This window comes from Pongo abelii, chromosome 8 (genome assembly GCF_028885655.2).
Source record: "Pongo abelii isolate AG06213 chromosome 8, NHGRI_mPonAbe1-v2.0_pri, whole genome shotgun sequence".
Taxonomy (NCBI): Eukaryota; Metazoa; Chordata; class Mammalia; order Primates; family Hominidae; genus Pongo; species Pongo abelii.
The window spans coordinates 13,546,601-13,565,937 of NC_071993.2; the positions used below are offsets into that span (position 1 = coordinate 13,546,601).

Sequence of the window (19,337 nt, forward strand, 5' to 3'; positions counted from 1 at the left end):
TTTCACTTTACTCTATGAACTCACCCTGAATTCTTTCTTAGGCGAGATCCAACAACCCCTCTTGGGGTCTGGATCAGGGTCCCTTTCCTATAACAGATGGGTGGCAACGTGAAAGCAGAGTGTGGTGGTGAAGGACCCCCGTTAGGGGGCACTATTTCAGCACATTTTCCAAAGGTTAATATCTATCGGTTAAAAAAAAATTTTGAAAAAGCCGATCTGTTCACTACCTTATTAAAAGAAGAGTGGTTTGACTCGAAAACCCCGAAAGGCGGTAACTGGAACATTGTGCTCTTTTATGCTCCCGTCTCTCAAGCCAGGCTCGTGCCTGTGATATCGGTAGTTCTAGTGCGTTAGAGGAGAAGGGATCGGGACTGAAGGTGTATTGTGATTTTTTGGCTGCAGCACCCTGGGCCCTGCACTTCTGGTATGTCAGGAACTGCAGATCAAACTGAAATCTCCAGGATTCAGGCCCCATCCGGATTTGCCTGGAGGGCTGTTGGGGCAGATCCCAGGCCTGGCACCAACCCCGAAAGGCAACTTTTAGCCGAGCAAGGCCACACATCGTCCTCCCAGACTTTCCTCAGGATCTTAGGAGTACCTGAGAACCTACGCCATGGCCCCACGCTGGGGTGCTGGGGTGCTGGGGTGATTCAGGCTTCTCTCCTCTTTAGGGAGGAAGAGCATAGCACAGGGGCTGGATTGATGTCCTGCTTGGCCATAGGTACCTGTGTAGGAGGCAGGACTGGGGTGAGGCACCTTCCTGGGGCTTCCAGGCTTTCAGAGGTTGAGGCAGCGCCTATCCTTGCGGAAAACCAGTGTTAGAATTGGAGGAAGTATTGCGTACTATGGGGTTGCTGAGAGAGTCACAAATACCCATGAAATGTCCCAGAAATGGTGAGAGAAGCTTTTGGGTGGCTGAGGCACTCAAATGGTAGACAGGGTTGGAGCCAGAGAACTGTTTCTTATAACTTTAATGGGGGATGTTTGGTTTGGGATCTGGTCTCTGGCAGCAGGCGGAGTCCCCACCCTCCCGTTGAGTGATCACCCAGAGGTGAAAGAGCTGAAGGCCCCCAGTGAACGTGTATATTTTTGCTGCAAGCAAGAGGTAGCCTCCAGGCTCTGGAAGCTCATCTTGAGGTCACTGGTTTGGTTTGGCTTGCCACGAGGGCACTCTTTTTGCTCAGTAAAGCCCAGATCAAGGATTGATTATCAAAGGCGCAAGTGGCCAAGGTGGCAAGCAATCTGATTTTTTTAGGTTTCTTGGGACAAAGCTATGCCTTGCCCACTTTTTCATTCCCTTCTCCACCTCTCATTGGTACTAATATATGTTGTTGTTGTTGTTTGTTTGTTTTGAGATGGAGTCTCACTCTTGTCGCCCAGGCTGGAGTGCAGTGGCAGAGTCTCAGCTCACTGCAACCTCTGCCTCCTGGGTTCAAGCAATTCTCCTGTCTCAGCCTCATGAGTAGCTGGGATTACAGGCGTGCACCACCATGCCTTGCTAATTTTTTAATTTTTAGTAGAGACAGGATTTCACCATGTTGGCCAGGCTGGTATTGAACTCCTGACCTCAAGCGATCCACCCGCCTCAGCCTCCCAAAATGCTGGGACTACAGGCGTAAGCCACCTGATCATCCTCGTTGATCACTGAGTAGATTATGGAGTCCAGAAGTAGTGCCCAGTGAGGCACTTTCTTTCACTCTCTTGGTCTCCAGGAGCTGGAATGACACCTAGATTTGGGCTCTGCATCCTCTCAGCAGGGCTGGCTTCACACAGAGCTCATGCTCAGAAGGACCCTGGACTTGGTTAATGCTATGCTGCTGCCATCTTGGAATTTTTCATTTTTCTTATTTTACAACTTAAAAAAATTGTGATAAAATATATATAATATAGTGATTTGCCACAATTAACAAGAAAGCACACACACACACGCAGTTTTATATGTGTATGTGTGTGTGTGTGTGTGCACTTTAATTTTTAATTGTGAGACATTTTATTTTAATTGTGAGACTGTCTTTTTTCTGAGGCAGGGTATTACACTGTCACCCAGGCTGGAGTGCAGTGGCGTGATCACGGTTCACTGCAGACTCAACTTCCCGGGCTCGGGTAGTCCCTACCACCTCTACCTTCTGGGTAGTTGGGACTACAGGCATGTGCCACCACATTCAGCTATTTTTTTTTTTTTTTTGTATTTTTTTGTAGAGATGAGGTTTTGCCATGTTGCCCAGGCTGGTCTCAAACTCCTGGGCTCACGCGATCTGTCTGCCTCAGCCTCCCAAAGTGCTGGGATAACAGGTCACCACACCTGGCCATTTTCACTGTGTTTAAGTGTACAATTCAGTGGCATCGATTCCACTCATAATGTTGTGCAACCATCACCACTATCTATTTCAAAAACTTTTTGTTGCTCCAAATAGAAACTCTGTACCCATTAAGCAGTGACTCCCCATTTCCCCTCCCCTCAGTCCCTGGTGTCCTCTAAAGTACTTTGTGAATTTGCCTATTCTGGGTATTTCATAGAAGTGGAATCATGCAATATTTGTCCTTTTGTGTTGAGCTTATTTCTCTTGGCATAATGTTTTTGAGGTTCATCCATATTGCAGCATGTGTCTGAATGTCATTCCTTTTTATGGCTGAAAAGGCTCCCATCATATGGATATACCATTTATCCATTTATCTGTTGATAAACACTAGGGTGATTTCTACCTTTTGGCTGTTGTGAATGGTGCTGCTATGAACATGGGCATACAGGTATGTATTTCAGTCCTTGTTTTCAATTCTTTTCTTTTCTTTCTTTTGTTTTTTTTTTTTTGAGACAGAGTTTCCCTCTTGTCGCCCAGGCTGGAGTGCAATGACGCGATCTTGGCTCACTGCAACCTCTGCCTCCTGGGTTCAAGTGATTCTCCTGCCTCAGCCTCCCAAGCAGCTGGGATCACAGGCATGTGCCACCATACCCGGCTAATTTTTTTGTATTTTTAATAGAGACGGGGTTTCTCCATGTTGGTCAGGCTGGTCTCGAACTCCCGACCTCAGGTGATCTGCCTGCCTTGGCCTCCCAAAGTGCTGGGATTACAGGTGTGAGCCGCTGTGCCCGGCCTCCTGAATTACCTCTCCTTTTTATGGCTCAGCCTCGATGACCAGAAATTAACCATCACCTCTATCTTGGGGCCCACTTAAGGTTTGCTTGTCTTCCTGTGGACAAACTTGGTTTACTTGTCTGTATGTGCCACACTGTGGAAGGAGAACAGTTTACTTAAGGCCATTAGCTTGAGGACTGAAACCACCAAAACCTACATAAGCTTGCTTATGTCTGCATTATATGACTCCTACCATGGGGTCTTCATAACATGACTTGACTATTCCACTGTCTTTACCAATGTATTTGTCTGTTCTCACATTGCTATAAAGAAATGCCTGAGATTGGGCAACTTATAAAGAAAAGAAGTTTAATTGGTTCATGGTTCCACAGGTCGTACAAGAAGCATAGTGGCTTCTGCTTCTAGGAAGGCCTCAGGAAACTTACAATGATGATGGAAGGTGAAGGAGAAGCAGGCACGTCTTACATGGCTGGACTAGGAGGTTGTGGTGGGGGAGCTGCCAAACACTTTGAAACAACCAGATCTTGTGAGAATTCACTCACCATCATGAGAACAGCACAGAGGGGAAGGTGCTAAGCCATTCATGAAGGATCCACTCCCATGATCCAATCACCTCCCATTGGGACCCACTTCCAACATTGGGGATTACGGTTTGACATGAGATTTGGGCGGGGACACAGATCCAAATTGTATCAACCAACATGATTTCACTATGGCAGGAAACACTTGCCCAGAAAGATAAAGATTGCAAGTAACTTCAGTGTTCGTTTTAGGAATTTCCCCTAAACTTACTTAAAACTGTTTAACTTTGGTAGATTGCATCAAATGACTGTTAACTCACCTTGCTGTCTCCATGATCTTGGATTATATCATAATCCTATTCAATCTTAGACTGCCCCATACTGAAAGACCTTCCTTAAACCAGACTCTTAAACATCATAAACACCCTGAATTTATCTGTCCCACTCAGACATTGTTATGACTGCCAGGGTAGTGCTCTCTCTTACTGCCATGAGCTTTGCTTTATCAACATATTGCCTTGGTGGTATTTTATGGGAGCCAGCATTCAATAAGCTGCAATTTTCTTTTCCACACTATGTAGCTGCTGCAATCCTATTTTATCCAATATTCATCTATCCATCCATCCATCCAGCCAGCCAGCCAGCCACTGATTTATTTATTCATTCAACATATATTTATTGAGTGCCTACTATGTGTTCAGCACCCTTAGACCCTGGTTCAGTGATGATGGATGATGTAACAGCCCTGTCTTTACAGCGTTCACCTTCTCCTTCATCATTACGTCACTTTCTTGCTGCTAGGTGAAGGGGCCCAGAATATGCCACTTTGGTTTAAGGATTATTTTGAGCTGAAGGCAATTGGGAAAATACAGCCGCAGGAAAAGCTCTCTGTCCTTCTGCTTTCTGCCTAAAAGCAGGCCACGTTTCCCTTTGTAAAGGTAACATAAATTTTCACTTGTAAAGGAATTGTGAAGTGGTGCCTCTCTCTAATACCAGAAGAGGAGAATAACTGTTTATCACTGGAGATGACTTATCACTGGAGACAGTACCAAGGTGAGTCTGCCTAACAAATCCTACTATTCATCCCTTATCTACTGTACATTTCCTAGTTATCTTTCCACAATTTACCACTCCTAGAAGCCCAAATCATCTGCTTTCCTTTGTCTAGTCACTTCACAGTTTATCACCCTTTGTTAAAATGGTATATAAACCCCTGAGTCTGACTACTTTTTTGGGGTCTTCTTCTTTTTTGTCTTTTGAGATAGAGTCTCACTCTGTTGCCCAGGCTGGAGTGCAGTGGCACAATCTCAGCTCACTGCAACCTCTGCTTCCCAGGTTCAAGTGATTTTCCTACCTTAGCCTCCCAAGTCAAGTAGCTGGGACTTACAGGTGCACATCACCACACCCAGCTAATTTTTGTATTTTTAGTAGAGACAGGGTTTCACCATGTTGGCCAGGCTAGTCTTGAACAGCTGCCCTCAAGTGATCCACCTGCCTCGGCCTCCCAAAGTGCTGGGATTACAGGCACGAGCCACCATGCCCAGCCTGGGGTCTTATTTTCTGTGAGGCCTCCTGTGTAAGAAAAAAATATTAGCATCAAATAAAATTCTTATATATTTCTCTTGTTAATCTGGCTTTTATCCATTTAATTTGCAGGCTTCAGTAACTGAACATAAGAGGGTAGACAAAATGTTTTTCTTCCTCTATGTAGGGAACATGGAGTCTAAGAAGTACTTTCTCCTTGAATTGATTTGTAAGTGGAACTTTCCAACAGCAAAACAGCTGGATCTTTGTGCTTTTAAAATCTGGACTCTGGACTTGATCTTCAGAAGATCAGGAAGCAAGGTGTTTGCACTGAGTTTGACATGCTCAATAGTGATTAATTGACTTGTCAGTGCTGTGCTTTCTTGCCTCTAAGGTCCTGCCTCTTGCTTCTTTTGCCCTGGTGTTAACCCCGTGCAGCTGGTGCAGAAACAGAACTGAGAGCTTGGAAGTCACAAGGTGGCCCCACCCCAACTAGGACTGTTCTTTCGAAGCCCAGTGCCCAGTTGGTAAAATGACCCACCAGCATTACACAGGAGAGCCCCAGGGAGATATGTCCAGGATATACGATCAGTCTGGTAGGTAAGGGGCTCTTATCAGAGGCTTTGCCAAGAGATATGACCTGCCAAGCTGGTTTGTAAACCAGCTCTAGCTGCTTCAGAGTGATCATGGTGTATCTGGATGAACACAAATCTGGACACTCAAACGAATCTCTTGATGTTGGTTTTCTTTCAATTTAAAAAGATATTTTGGCTGGGAATGTGGTTCACGCCTATAATCCCAGCACTTTGGGAGGCTGAGGTGGGCGGATCACTTGAGGCCAGGAGTTCAAGACCAGCCTAGGCAACATGGTGAAACCCCGTCTGTACTAGAAATACAAAAATTAGCTGGGCGTGGTGGCGCATGCCTGTAATCCCAGCTACTTGGGAGGCTGAGGCAGGAAAATTGCTTGAGCCCAGGAGATGGAGGTTGCAGTGAGCCAAGATCATCGCACCATTGCACTCCAGCCTGGGTGACAGAGTGAGACTCTGTCTCAACAAAAAAAAAAAAAAAAAAAAAGATGTTTCACTTTCTTCCCTTTTTATCTTTTTTTTGCAGCTGGTTCTTAGATATTCTCTTAGAATATCTTGTGAGCTTCAGGCAGCTTACTCTTCCCCCAGCCTCTCCCATCTCTCCTTTCCCATGTGACTATATCTTTCCTTGGTAATGGGGTTTTGACTGGCCTTTTGTATAATGCTAAGTCACTGTGAGACAGAATATTTCCCTCCATATTTTTATCAGGCACTTTTGTTTCCTGAGCTGTTTTTCTAAGTGTATGTGTTTCTGGTTTTGCTTCTGGTTGGCAAATAGGTCCGGTATTCAGGGAGAAGATTGGATACCATGGTGTGTCAATTGGTCTTTAAAAGAAATAAGCAAAAGTTGATCACATGCTGAAGCTCAGGGCCAATGCAGATCTGCCTCCCAAGAGGCCAATCAATTTCAATTAAGGAGATTAAAAGTCCCGAGTGCACAGAGGCTTGGTCACGTGTTTCTGGATGCCTGTCTCCTCCAGCAGCCTGAGAACAGGCAGTGGAGTCCAGAGTGCTGGACTGAGCCCTTTGGGCCAATGTCAAGATGATAAACAATAAGGAGAGGATACTAAAGGAAAAGCTAGCTGATGGGACTCAGTGATTCCTCACGGGGCTGTACTAGCAGCGTGGGCAGACCTTCCTTCTACAGGACTGACTTGCTCGGTGCAGGGTGTTTGGCAGGGCTGTCCTCAACCCCATCAAATATCCCAGTGGCTCTGGATCCAAGCCACTGTGCCGACCAACCCAAACCCAACCCTAAACAAAAGTGACGCCCCTGCACATTTCCTAGTGGACAGTTGCCCCCTTGGTACCCAACAGCCCCGCCTCTGATTTGCTCTCTATGTGGAGAGGAGGTCTTGTGTGCCTCCCAGGTAGATAACTGATTTGCCTTGGCCAGACCCTCCTCGAAGGATTCTAGGGTTCCGTGTTCCCTGACTGCCAGGGGCTTTGTAGAGCCTCAAGCACTGAGGGGCAAGGGCAGGGGTGACAGAGGAGGGAGAAGGGTGGACTGGCAAGGCCTGGCTGAGACTGAGGTGGAGGAGAGGGGCTTTGGCATTGTATAGACAGGGCTGGACCTATCTCTGACTCTTACGGGCTCTGCATTGGCCCTGAGTTTCAGCATGTGATCAGCTTCTGCTTATTTCTTTGTAAGACAGTTTGGTATACCAGATGTCAAGTCTGAGCCCAGACTGAAAGTGAGCTTCACTTTTGAAGTTTCTAAAAAAGAAGCCACCACCCACCTCACAGGTGTTATGCCAAGCTCACAGGAGGTGGTGTGTGTACATAAAGTACACAATAGTCCTTTGCCAGCCCTCTACTGCAGGCAGCTATCCAGTGACACTAGACAGGCAGGCGGGGGCAAAAATCCCACTCAGCTCCCTGGATGTGTGGTCTGAATGTTTGTGTGCCTTCAAAATTTCTGTGTTAAAATCTTAACCCCTGAGGTGATGGTATTGGGAGATCGGCCTTTGGGAAGTGATTAGGTCCCAAGGGTGGAGTCTTCGTGAATGGAATTGGTGCCCTTACAAAAGAGGCCCAAGGGAACCCTCTTACCCCTTCCACCATGTGAGGACACAACATAAAGGCACTGTCTATGAACAGAAAGCACACCCTCGCCAGACACCAAATCTGCCTTGATCTTGGACTTCCCAGCCTCAGAACGATTTGATTTCTGTGTTGAGAAGCCACCCAATGTATGGCGTTTCGTTACAGTAGCCCTAAGATGCCAGAGCTGGTGATTTGTTTTAGAAGCTGACAGATCATGTATTTTGAGGGTTCAGTGAACATGCCCTGTCAACCATGAATGCTGTGCAAATGTCAGGTCTGTGGGATACCACAGGGGCAGGAGTGAAACAGGGCCATAAACAAGAAGGAGATAAGGGAGGCAGGGAAGCAGGAGGGACTGAGTTGGGCCTTCAGGCTGGATCTGGTTGGTCCCTCAGGGCAGAAAGGAGTAGAAGCATTTCAGGAGGAGGAGTAGCATGCGGCTGGTGGAAACCACAGGTATCTCTTGGGCAGGAAAGTTAAGTGGGCTGGGATGAAAGCCAGTCAGACAGAGGCCTGTGGATGGGAGCAACTGCAAAGACACGCTCAGGTTTCCCAGGCAAATGACAGGAGCCCAAAACCACAGTTAGCCCGGTCTCGGGGTGAGATCCTCATGCGGGGCCTCTTCCTTCTCTTTGCTGTCTTTTGGTTACTTTCTCATTAACAGGATGGCCTTGAAAATGGAGTGGGAAGAGGGTGAGCTTCTACATGAGTCTATGTCAGGGCCTGGCTGCTTGTTTGGTTATCTAAAGCAGGGGTCCCCAACACCTGGGCCATGGACTGGTACTGGCCCGTGGTCTGTTAGGAACCGGGCCCACACAGCCAGAGGTGAGTGGCGGGCGAGCAAGCAAAGCTTCATCTATATTTACAGCTGCTCCCCATCGTTCACATTACAGCCTGAGCTCCGCCTCCTCTCAAATCAGCAGCAGCATGAACCCTATTGTGAACTGCGTAGCCAGGGATCTAGGTTGCATGCTTCTTATGAGAATCTAATGCTTGATGATCTGTCACTGTCTACCGTCACCCCTGCATGGGACCATCTAGTTGCAGGAAAGCAAGCTCAGGGTTCCCACTGATTCTACATTATGGTGAGTTGTAGAATTATTTCTTTTTTCTTTTTTTTGAGACAGAGTTTCACTCTTGTTGCCCAGGCTGGAGTGTAATAGCTCGATCTCGGCTCACACCAACCTCCGCCTCCAGAGTTCAAGCGATTCTCCTGCCTCAGCCTCCCAAGTAGCTGGGATTACAGGCATGGGCCACCATGCCCAGCTAATTTTGTATTTTTGGTAGAGACGGGGTTTCTCCATGTTGGTTAGGCTGGTCTTGAACTCCCTACCTCAGGTGATCCACCCACCTCTGCCTCCTAGAGTGCTGAGATTACAGGCGTGAGTCACCACGCCCAGCCTAGAATTATTTCATTATATATTACAATGTAATGATAATAGAAATAAGGTGAACAATACATGTAGTGTGCTTGAATCATCCTGAAACCTTCCCCCACACCAGGACAAAGGAAAAATTGTCTTCCATGAAACTGGTCCCTGGTACCAGAAAGGTTGGGGACCACTCATCTAAAGGACAGGAGGGACTGCTGTCAAAAGCACCTGCCTCAAGATACAGAGGGTGGCAGAGCCGTAAACCCTCAGGGGCAGGGAGGTTCATGCACTTGCCCGAGGTCACTGGGTGGTTAATGGCAGGCTGGTTTCCTGCTGTCCAGTCAGGAGGCCCTTCTCCTATACCCCCAGCCTTGTCCCTATTTCTTCCCAGATAATTGAGAAATGAATGGCCAGAGCTGCAGGCTTAGTTTTGTGGTAAACAGTTGGAATGGCCTGGGCACAGTGGCTCATGCCTGTAATCCCAGCATTCTGGGAGGCCGAGGCAGGTGGATCACTTGAGGTCAGGAGTTCGAGACCATCCTGGACAACATGGCGAAACCCCGTTTCTCCTAAAAATAGGAAATTAGCCGGGTGTGATGGCGTGCACTTGTACTCCCAGCTGCTCAGGAAGCTGAGGCAGGAGAATTGCTTGAACCCGGGAGGCAGAGGTTGCTGTGAGCTGAGATCACACCATTGCACTCCAGCCTGTGCACTAGAACGAGACTCTGTCTCAAAAAAAAAAAAAAAAAATTAAATATAAGTCAGATGCTTATGGAAGTCTTGAAATACCTCCTTCACAAAGGAATATCCCAAAAAAGTCGTTTAAAAACTGTTTCAGTAGAATGCAGGCTTGAGAAGGAAAAATGACTTCTACCTAATTGTAATAATAGTGAACACATACATAGATAGCACTCAGGCACTGCTCTGAACGCTCACAAATTAACACATTTATTCCACAGAATAACCCTATGAGGCAGGCACCAGTATTATGATCTCCAGCTTACAGAGGAGAAAATCAGCGGGACAGAGGATTAAATGATTGGCCCAACGTCACACCACTAAACCAGGGCTATGAGAGGTTGAGGCTGCAGTGAGCCAAGACCGTGCCACTGCACTCCAGGCTGAGTGACAGAGCCAGACCCTGTCTCAAAAATAAACAAAAAACCCAAACCCGAGACTAAAAGCCAAATTCTCAACTTCCAGGGCACTGTCCATTTGACTATTCCAGAAAGCCCCTTACTAAGGGTGCAGTTGGCAGCTGAGGGGCTCACGTTGGACTTCTTAGGGGCTGGGCATCCCCCGTGTGGCTCTCGCAGCTGGAGAGAATCCCTGCATTTCCCAGGCTCCAGATTTTTCCGTCTCATTTTATCCTCAGTCAGTGACTGAGACCTCTGTCTCAGCAGGGCTTCTCAAACTATCAGTGGTAAGGACCCAGGTTTGTTTTTTTTTTTTTTGAGACGGAGATCTCGCTCTGTCGCCCAGGCTGGAGTGCAGTGGCGCAATCTCGGCTCATTGCAACCTCCGCTTCGCGGGTTTAAGCAATTCTCTGCCTCAGCCCCCTGAGTAGCTGGGATTACAGGCACAGGCCACCAGGCCCAGCTAATTTTTGTATTTTTAGTAGAGATGGGGTTTCACCATCTTGGCCAGGCTGGTCTTGAATTCCTGACCTCGTGATCCACCCGGCTTGGCCTCCCAAAGTGCTGGGATTACAGGTGTGAGCCACGGCGCCCGGCCAGGACCCAGGTTTTTATTTGCAGTGGGCTCTAATATGTGATGAGAAATTGAAATTTTTGTATTAAAAAACCATAGAAAATATAAGCTCGTTTCTTTTTTATTACTAGATTCTTGCAACATAGCATTGGTCTGTTAAATGTGTGTGGGTGCTCCTGAACGCTTACTCTCACATTCTGTGTTTGCCTCATTGTGGAGCCGGAAGCAATCTTTTGGGTCTCTTTGAGTGGCACAGTACTTTTTTTTTTTTTCTTTGCAGAGATGGGGTGTTGCTATGTTGCCCAGGCTGGTCTCAAACTCTTGGCCTCTAGCTGTCCTCCCACGTTGGCCTCCCAAAGCACTGGGATTACAGGCATGAGCCACTGTGGCCTGTGAAAAGCCCGTCCCTGCCAGCCTCTGCAGCGACAGATTCTGAAACTTCCAGAGACAAAATGTCACAAGCACTAACCCGGCTAGGTCCTGGCTGGGCCTTTCCCCGTGGTTACCTTGGAGGAAGAGGAGCTCAAGGCCATTTGGTCATCTCTCTCGCGTTGTGTACCAGCAAAGCACAGGCCTTAGAAACTCAAGAGCAAATCCATTCCCCTTACTCGTGAGCCGTGTGAGGTTGGGGCAGGTTCCTGACCCGTCTGTGCTTCAGTTTCACCATCTGGCAGATGGAGAGGGCGATGCCTTCTGCTCAGGGAGGCGGTAAAGGTGAGATGCGATCGTGCCTGGAAAGCGCTCAGCACAGCGCCTCGTTACTCTCTTTTCCTCTTTGTCCACAAAAAGACTCGAGTTAGGGCTGCTGGGAACAGGTGGGACTTTGGGGAGAGGGCAGCGTGGCTGTGAGCCTTATAAGAACAATGCAGCCGTCTTGAACAAAATGTCAGAACAGAGGGTCTGGGTGGGCATAGCCTCCGCAAATCCACATGTGAGTGAGGATTTCCCAGGCAAAACTTCCCCAGCCAGAGATTGTTGAGAGAAAGGTAGGAGGTCAACTCAACTTCAGACCAGTTGGCCAAGAAGGCTCCAATTTCACACCCTCCACTGAGATTTGCTGGGGAGGAAGCCTGATGCTGTGTCTCCAGGGTATCTAGGATAGACGTGGGGTGTGTAAGCACCAAATAACCGGTCAGTCTGTGGTTTCTGGATTTGGCACTGTTAGCTTCAGAAGCACTGTCTTGGGGTGTAGAGCTTAGGATCAGGATACCTCAGGCCTCTGAATCATCATGGGTAAGGCAGCTGCAATGGCCCAGGTATTACTATGCTCAGGCTGCAGCCACTTAAAGCAACAGAAATGTATTTCCTTACCGTTCTGGAGGCTGGAAGTCCAACTGAAGGTGACTGCAGGGTTGGTTCTTCTGAGGGCTGTGGGGAAGGGTCTGCTCTAGGCCTCTCTCCTGGGCTTGCAGATGGCTGTCTTCACAATTCTCTTCCCTCTGTGTGTGTCTGTGTCAGAATCTTCCTCTTGTAATTGGAACACCAGGTTTTAGGATTAGGATTAGAGCCCACTCCAATGTCTTCATTGTTAACTTAATGATTTCTGCAAAGACCCTATCTCCAAAACCGCTCGCATTCTGAGGCACTGGGGCTTAGGATTTCAACATATGGATTCTAGGAGATTGAGGGGGGCCCATAATTCAGTCTAACAGCCCCTAACCCTCCTGGCTTCTGCAAAACCAAACAAACCATCCAAAGGCTGATCAACAACAACAAAAAACAAGCTTTCAGACCAACAGGAGAAGACAAGATTGCAATGCCTTCATAACAATGTTGCTTTATTGATGCAATGCAAGGAAAACTAAGTTAGAATCTGCTGATTCTCTCTCTCTTTTTTGTTTTTAGATGGAGTCTTGTTCTGTCACCCAGGCTGGAGTACAGTGGCCTAATCTTGGCTCACTGCAACTTCCACCTCCTGGGTTCAAGTGATTCTTGTGCCTCAGCCTTCAGAGTAGCTGGGATTACAGGCACCTGCCACCATGCCCAGCTAATTTTTGTATTTTTAGTAGAGATGGGGTTTCACCATGTTGGCCGGGCTGGTCTTGGACTCCTGGCCTCAGGTGATCCGCCTGCCTCAGCCTCCCAAAGTGTTGGGATTACAGGTGTGAGCCACTGCGCCGGGCCTCTATTGATTGTCTTTGAGATTGACAGTAAAGTAAGAGATGAGCCTGGGATCCCCCAGATTCTGTCTTCAGTATGTTAAGGCTCAGCCTATAACTGTGCTCAGCCTTCCCAGTGTGGCTGAATGTGGGACTTAGGGCATGTCATGTAATCTTTCCAAGCTGAAATTTATTGATAAAGCCCAGATAACAAAATTAACTTCTATTTATCTCCCTAGGTGTTCTGAGCCTTAAGGTATGGTTGCAGCGATGACGCATTGCAGAACCAAAGGAATTTGTCCTTAGGATAGACCATCCAAAGGCCGATCAACAGCAACAAAAAACAAGCTTTCAAACCAACGAGAGAAGACATGATTGCAGTGCCTTCATAACAACATTGCTTTATTGATGAAATGCAAGAAAAACTATGTTAGAATCTATTGATTCTCTTTGAGATCTAATAATACCCTTTATTCAAATCCTATTCACAAACCACTTCCTCCATGGGTCTTTCACAGGAACTGAAATTGGCCATTTACAAGAAGAATTGGTTCTACTGTCCTTTGAAATCACAGAAGCAGACATGTTTTAGAATACAAAAGACACCAAGCTTTCTTTGGGAAACACGTCCTGTTTGGAAAAAAAAACTCACTTCTTAATGAAAATTGAAAGCACATCTAACTTCAGATTTATTTGATTACAGAGTCTTTCTCGGGGCTAATCAGTTTTAGAACAGGTTCCTATTGGCACCAGAGAGCCAATAAAAAATCCAGGAGAGAAGAGGTAACACAACAACTTAGGGAAACAAGGTTGTTCATTTTTTTTTTAACAGCATTGAATTCATATTTATACCGCTGAGTGAAATTATTTATACACACCCTATAGGTTTTGCATCTTCAGAATTTGTTAGCATTCAGAGGATGATAAACTGTACCTTGACTTATTTGTGAAAAAATATGTAGATGGCACCTGGTGGGGTTTATTGAAACTATTATTCAGGTGTAGAGCCAGAGAAACTCAGCAGAAAGGAAGGAGGCCGGGTTTTTAGATGTCACGATGGATGGTTAAAAATTTCAGCTTTGGGGCAGTGTTACAATACTCGAATTATTTGCCTCTGGTCCTCATTTTCTCCATCTCTAGCATTGGTTCTGAACTCAGGGTTTTCTGTAAATATTAAATGGCATAACGCATGCTGAGAGATCTGTGTGGGCCCTCCCAGGGTTAAGAATCCAATAAATGTTAGCTCATATATCATCATTATTACAGAGAATCTTTGCATGTTTATATTTCATCTTTGGAAAAGAATTAAATTCGTTGAAAAAAAAAAAAAGGAGAGTAAGTCTCAGGCCTCCCTAGCATGTGCTCTTTCTCAGTTGTAAGAAGGGACATTGTCTCCCCACGCCCCTAGCATGGAACCGGCAGGACGGAGGGGCTGGTTAGCAGGCAGGGTGAGGAAACGCACAGAGGTTTCACTTTTTCTGTCTTCCCTGTGTAGGTTCAGCATTTGGTTTGATAACTTGTGAATTCCAAGATCAGAAGACCCACCGGAATTGAATTACCAGTGCCCCAATCTTTCCAAATTCCATAATAATTTTTTAAAAAGTTAATTAATTAATTACTTTTTTTGAGACAGGTTCTTGCTCTGTTCCTCAGGTTGGAGTACAGTGGCACGGTCTCAGCTCCACCTCCTGGGTTCAAGGGATTCTCCTGCCTCAGCCTCCTGAGTAGTTGTGATTACAGGTGTGCGCCACCATGCCTGGCTAGTGGAAATGGGGTTTCACCATGTTGGCCAGGCTGGTCTTGAACTCCTGACTTCAAGTCATTTGCCCGCATTGGCCTCCTGAAGTGCTGAGATTACAGGTGTGAGCCACTGAGCCAGTCTCATAGTAATAATTATAATAATATTATTATCCTCTTTTTCCACATCACTGTGCCATATTGTAGCACAGAAAACTAAAGTTGGACCAATGACCATTGGCTACAAGGAGCCCCCTGGGATTCTGATGGTTATTGAATGCATTTGTATGTCCCCTGCAGATTCACATGTTGAAATCCTAACCCCCAGGGAGATGATATTAGAAGGTAGGGCCTTTGGGAGGTGATTTGGTCATGAGGGTGGGGCCCTTATGAGGGGATTAGTGCCCTTATAAAAGAGACAGGAAAGGCTGAGTGAGGTGGCTCACACCTGTAATCCCAGCATTTTGGGAGGCCAAAGCGGTGGATCACTTGAGGTCGGGAGTTCAAGACCAGTCTGGCCAACATGGCAAAACCCTGTCTACTAAAAATACAAAAGTTAGCCAGGCATGGTGGTGCATGCCTGTAGTCCCAGCTACTTGGGAGGCTGAGGCAGGAGAATTGCCTGAGCATGGAAGGCAGAGGTTGCAGTGAGCTGAGATTGTGCCACTGCGCTCCAGCCTGGGTAACAGAGAGTGAGACTCCGGGCCTAAAAAAAAAAAAGAGGAAAGAGCTTGCTTCCTCTCTCTGCTCTCCACCATGTAAGGTCACAGTGAGAAGGCAGGTGTCTGTGAACCAAGAACAGGGCCTTTGCCTGGAACCCGATCATGTTGGCACCCTGATCTCAGACTTCCAGTCTCCAGAACTATGAGAAATATATGTTCATTGTTTAAGCCCCCCAGCCTATGGTAATTTGTTACAGCAACCTGGACTGACAAAAACAAAGATCATCCCAAAAAATAACTCTTTTTTTGTTTTCCTTCTGATTCCGGCGCTCAGTATCACCACGGGAGGTTATCTGGGCTCTCTAAACAACTGATCTGGGATCAAGAGAGATACAGATTTCCTTTTTGTCTGTTTCTCTCCGTGAACGACAACTCTAGATTTGATCTAATATCTGTGGGAAAAACATTCAGCAAAGGGAGAGGCCAGTCCACCAACATGCAGAGGCAGGAATGATCAGGAGAATCCACCTCACATCATGCAGCCCTCACCCTGCCTTGTCGGAAGATGATAATCGTGCTGCCATTTATACAGTGACTCTCTTAGGGGTCAGGTAGTGGTGTTAACTTGACATATTTTATTTCTGAATCTCACAACACATTTTAAGGCAGTTATGATTGCTCCCATTTCATAGATGAGGTAACTGAGGCCTGAGCATCACAGCTAATAAGTAGAAAAGCCAGGATTTTGGCTCCAGAGCCTGCATTTAAACAATTATTCTATTTTTATTATATGGTTTTTGGGAAGGCACGTAAACTTTTTGAGGATCAGTACCCTCTTAAGCAAGACAGAGATAAGAATTCTGTTTTGCAATAAGCACAGAGAAAGATGTTCAGGTCAGAGAAATGCAAATTAAGGAATCCTTGCCAGAGCAATCAGGCAAGAGAAAGAAAGGACATCCAAACTGGAAAAGAAGTGAAACTATCTCTGTGTGCTGATGATATGATTGTATACCTAGAAAACCCCAAAGACTCCTCCAAAATACTTCTAGATTTGATAAATGAATTCAGTAAAGTCTTAGGTTACAAAATTAATGTATACAAATCAGTAGTACTGCTACTCATCAGCGGCCAACCTGAGAATCAAATCAAGAACTCAGTCTTTTTCACAATAGCTGCAAAAAACAAAACAAAACAAAAACAACCCTAGGGATGTACTTAACCAAGAAGATGAAAGTTCTCTGCAAGGAGAACTACAAAATACTGCTGGAGAAATCGTAGATGACACAAACAAATGGAAACACATCCCATGCTCATGGATTGGAGAATCAATATCATGAAAATGACCATACTGCCCAGAGCAATCTACATATTCAATGCAATTCATATAAAAATACCAACTTTGTTTTTTCACAGAATTAGAAAAAACAATCCTAAAATTCACATGGCACCAAAAAAGAGCCCAAATAGTTCAAAGCAATCCTAAGCAAAAGAACAAATCTGGAGGCATCATATTGCTTTATAAATTATACTACAAGGCTGTAGTTACCAAAACAGCATAGTACAGGTATAAAAGTAGATACATAGACCAATGGAACAGAATGGATAACCCATAAATAAAGCCAAATACTTAAAACCAACTGATCTTCAACAAATCATACAAAAACATAAATTGAAGAAAGGACACTCTATTCAACAAATGATGCTGGGAAAACTTGATAGCCACATGTAGAAGAAGAAAGCCAGATCCCTATCTCTCACCATATAAAAAATTAACTCAAGATGGGTTAAAGACTTGAATCTAAGACCTGAAACTGCAAAAATTCCAGAAAAAAACCTAGGAAAAACTATTCTGGACATTGGCCTAGGCAAAGAATTTGTGCCTAAGATCCCAAAAGCAAATGCAATAAAAACAAAAATAAATACATGGGACCTAATTAAATTAAAAACCTTCAGCACAGCAAAAGAAATAATCATCAGAGTAAACAGACAATTCACAGAATGGGAGAAAATATTTGCAAACTGTATATCTGACAGAGAACTAATATCCCGAATCTATAAGGAGCTCAAACAAATCAGCAAGAAAAAAACCAAATCATCCCATCAAAAAGTAGGTAAATGACATGAATAGACATTTCTCAAAAGAAGATATACAAATGGCCAACAATGAAAAAATGCTCAACATCACTAATCATCAGGGAGATGCAAATTAAAGCCATAGTGAGATACCTCCTTACCCAACCAGAATCTCCATTATTAAAAAGTCAAAAAGCAATAGATGGTGTGGATGTAGTTAAAAGGGAACGGTTATATCCTGCTGGTGGGAATGTAAATTAGTACAACCTCTATGGAAAACAGTATAGAAATTTCTGAAAGAACTACAAGCAGATGAACCATTTGATCCAGCAATCCCACTACTGGGTATCAACCTAAAGGAAAAGAAGTCATTATATCAGGAAGACACCTGTATGCATATGTTTATTGTAGTACAATTGACAATTGCAAAGATATGGAATCAACCTAAGTGCCCATCAAGAGATGAGTGGATAAAGAAAATGTAATATACATATACCATAGAATACTACTTAGCCATAAAAAAGAAAGAAAGAATGTCTTTTGCAGCAACTTGGATAGAGCTGAAGGCCATTATTCCAAGTGAAGGAACTTGGGAATGAAAAACCAAATACCGCATGTTGTCACTCATAAGTGGAGGCTAAGCTATGGGTATGCAAAGGCATATGCAAAGGTATAATGGACATTGAAGACTCAGAAAGGGGGGTTGGGAGGGGATGAGGGATTGAAAAACTACATATTGGGTACAGTGTACACTACTTGGGTGATGGGTACACTAAAATCTCAGACTTGACCACTGTACAATTCATCTATGTAACCAAAAACTACTTGTACCCCTAAAGCTACTGAAATAAAAAAGAAATGCAAATTAAAACCACAATGAGCTGTCACCTCACACCTGTTAGGATGGCTATCATCGAAAAGATCAAAGATAACAAGTGTAGCCAAGGATGCGGAGAAAAGGCAACCCTTGTCCACTGTTGGTGGGAATGTAAATTGGTACAGCCGCTATGGATAAGAGTGAGAGGTGAGGCCAGCTGGACTTCCTGGGTGTAGTGGAGACTTGGGGAACTTTTCTGTCTTACAAGAGGATTGTAAAATGCACCAATCAGGAACTTTTCTTACAAGAGGATTGTAAAATGCACCAATCAGCACTCTGTAAAATGCACCAATCAACGCTCTGTAAAACGCACCAATCAGCAGAATTCTAAAAGTAGCCAATTGCGGGGAGGATTGAACAAAGGGCACTCTGATAGGACAGAAAGGGAACATGGGCAGGGACAATAAGAGGAATAAACGCTGGCCACCTCAGCCAGCAGGCAGCAACCTTCTGGGGTCCCCTTCCGTGCGGTGGAAGCTTTGTCCTTTCACTCTTCACAGTAAAACTTGCTACCACTCACTCTTTGGGTCTGTGCCATCTTTAAGAGCTGTAACACTCACCACGAAGGTCCGCAGCTCAATTCTTGAAGTCAGCGAGACCACGAACCCACCGGCAGGAACCAATCCCAGACACCACAGTATGGAAGATCCCTCAAAACCTAAAAATAAAACATGATCCAGCAATTCCACTACTGGGTATATATCCAAAGGAATTAAAATCAGTCTGTTGAAGAGATACCTGCACTCTCATATTCATGGCAGCACTATTCACAGCAGCCAAGATGGGAAATCAAGCTAAGTGTCCATTAATGGATAAAGAAAATTTGGTCTATTTACACAATGGGGGCATATTCAGCTATTAAAAAGAAGGAAATCCTGTCATTTGTGACAACACAGATGAGTCTGGAGGACACTATGCCAAATAAAATAAGCCAGGTACAGAAAGGCAAATACTCTGTGACCTCACTTTTTTTTTTTTTTTTTTTTTGAGATGGAGTTTCGCTCATCACCCAGGCTGGAGTGTAATGGCA

The 19,337-nt window shown here is 45.3% G+C and overlaps 1 long non-coding RNA gene across 1 annotated transcript; it reads left to right on the top strand.

Annotated features, from left to right (window-relative positions):
* The first annotated feature begins 4,509 nt into the window (after nucleotides 1–4,509).
* LOC134762000 (uncharacterized) lies at nucleotides 4,510–14,228 on the top strand. Its single transcript, XR_010141434.1, has 3 exons — nucleotides 4,510–4,669; nucleotides 5,328–5,736; nucleotides 13,198–14,228. It is a non-coding gene; the product is annotated as an uncharacterized LOC134762000 (long non-coding RNA).
* The last annotated feature ends 5,109 nt before the right edge of the window (nucleotides 14,229–19,337 follow it).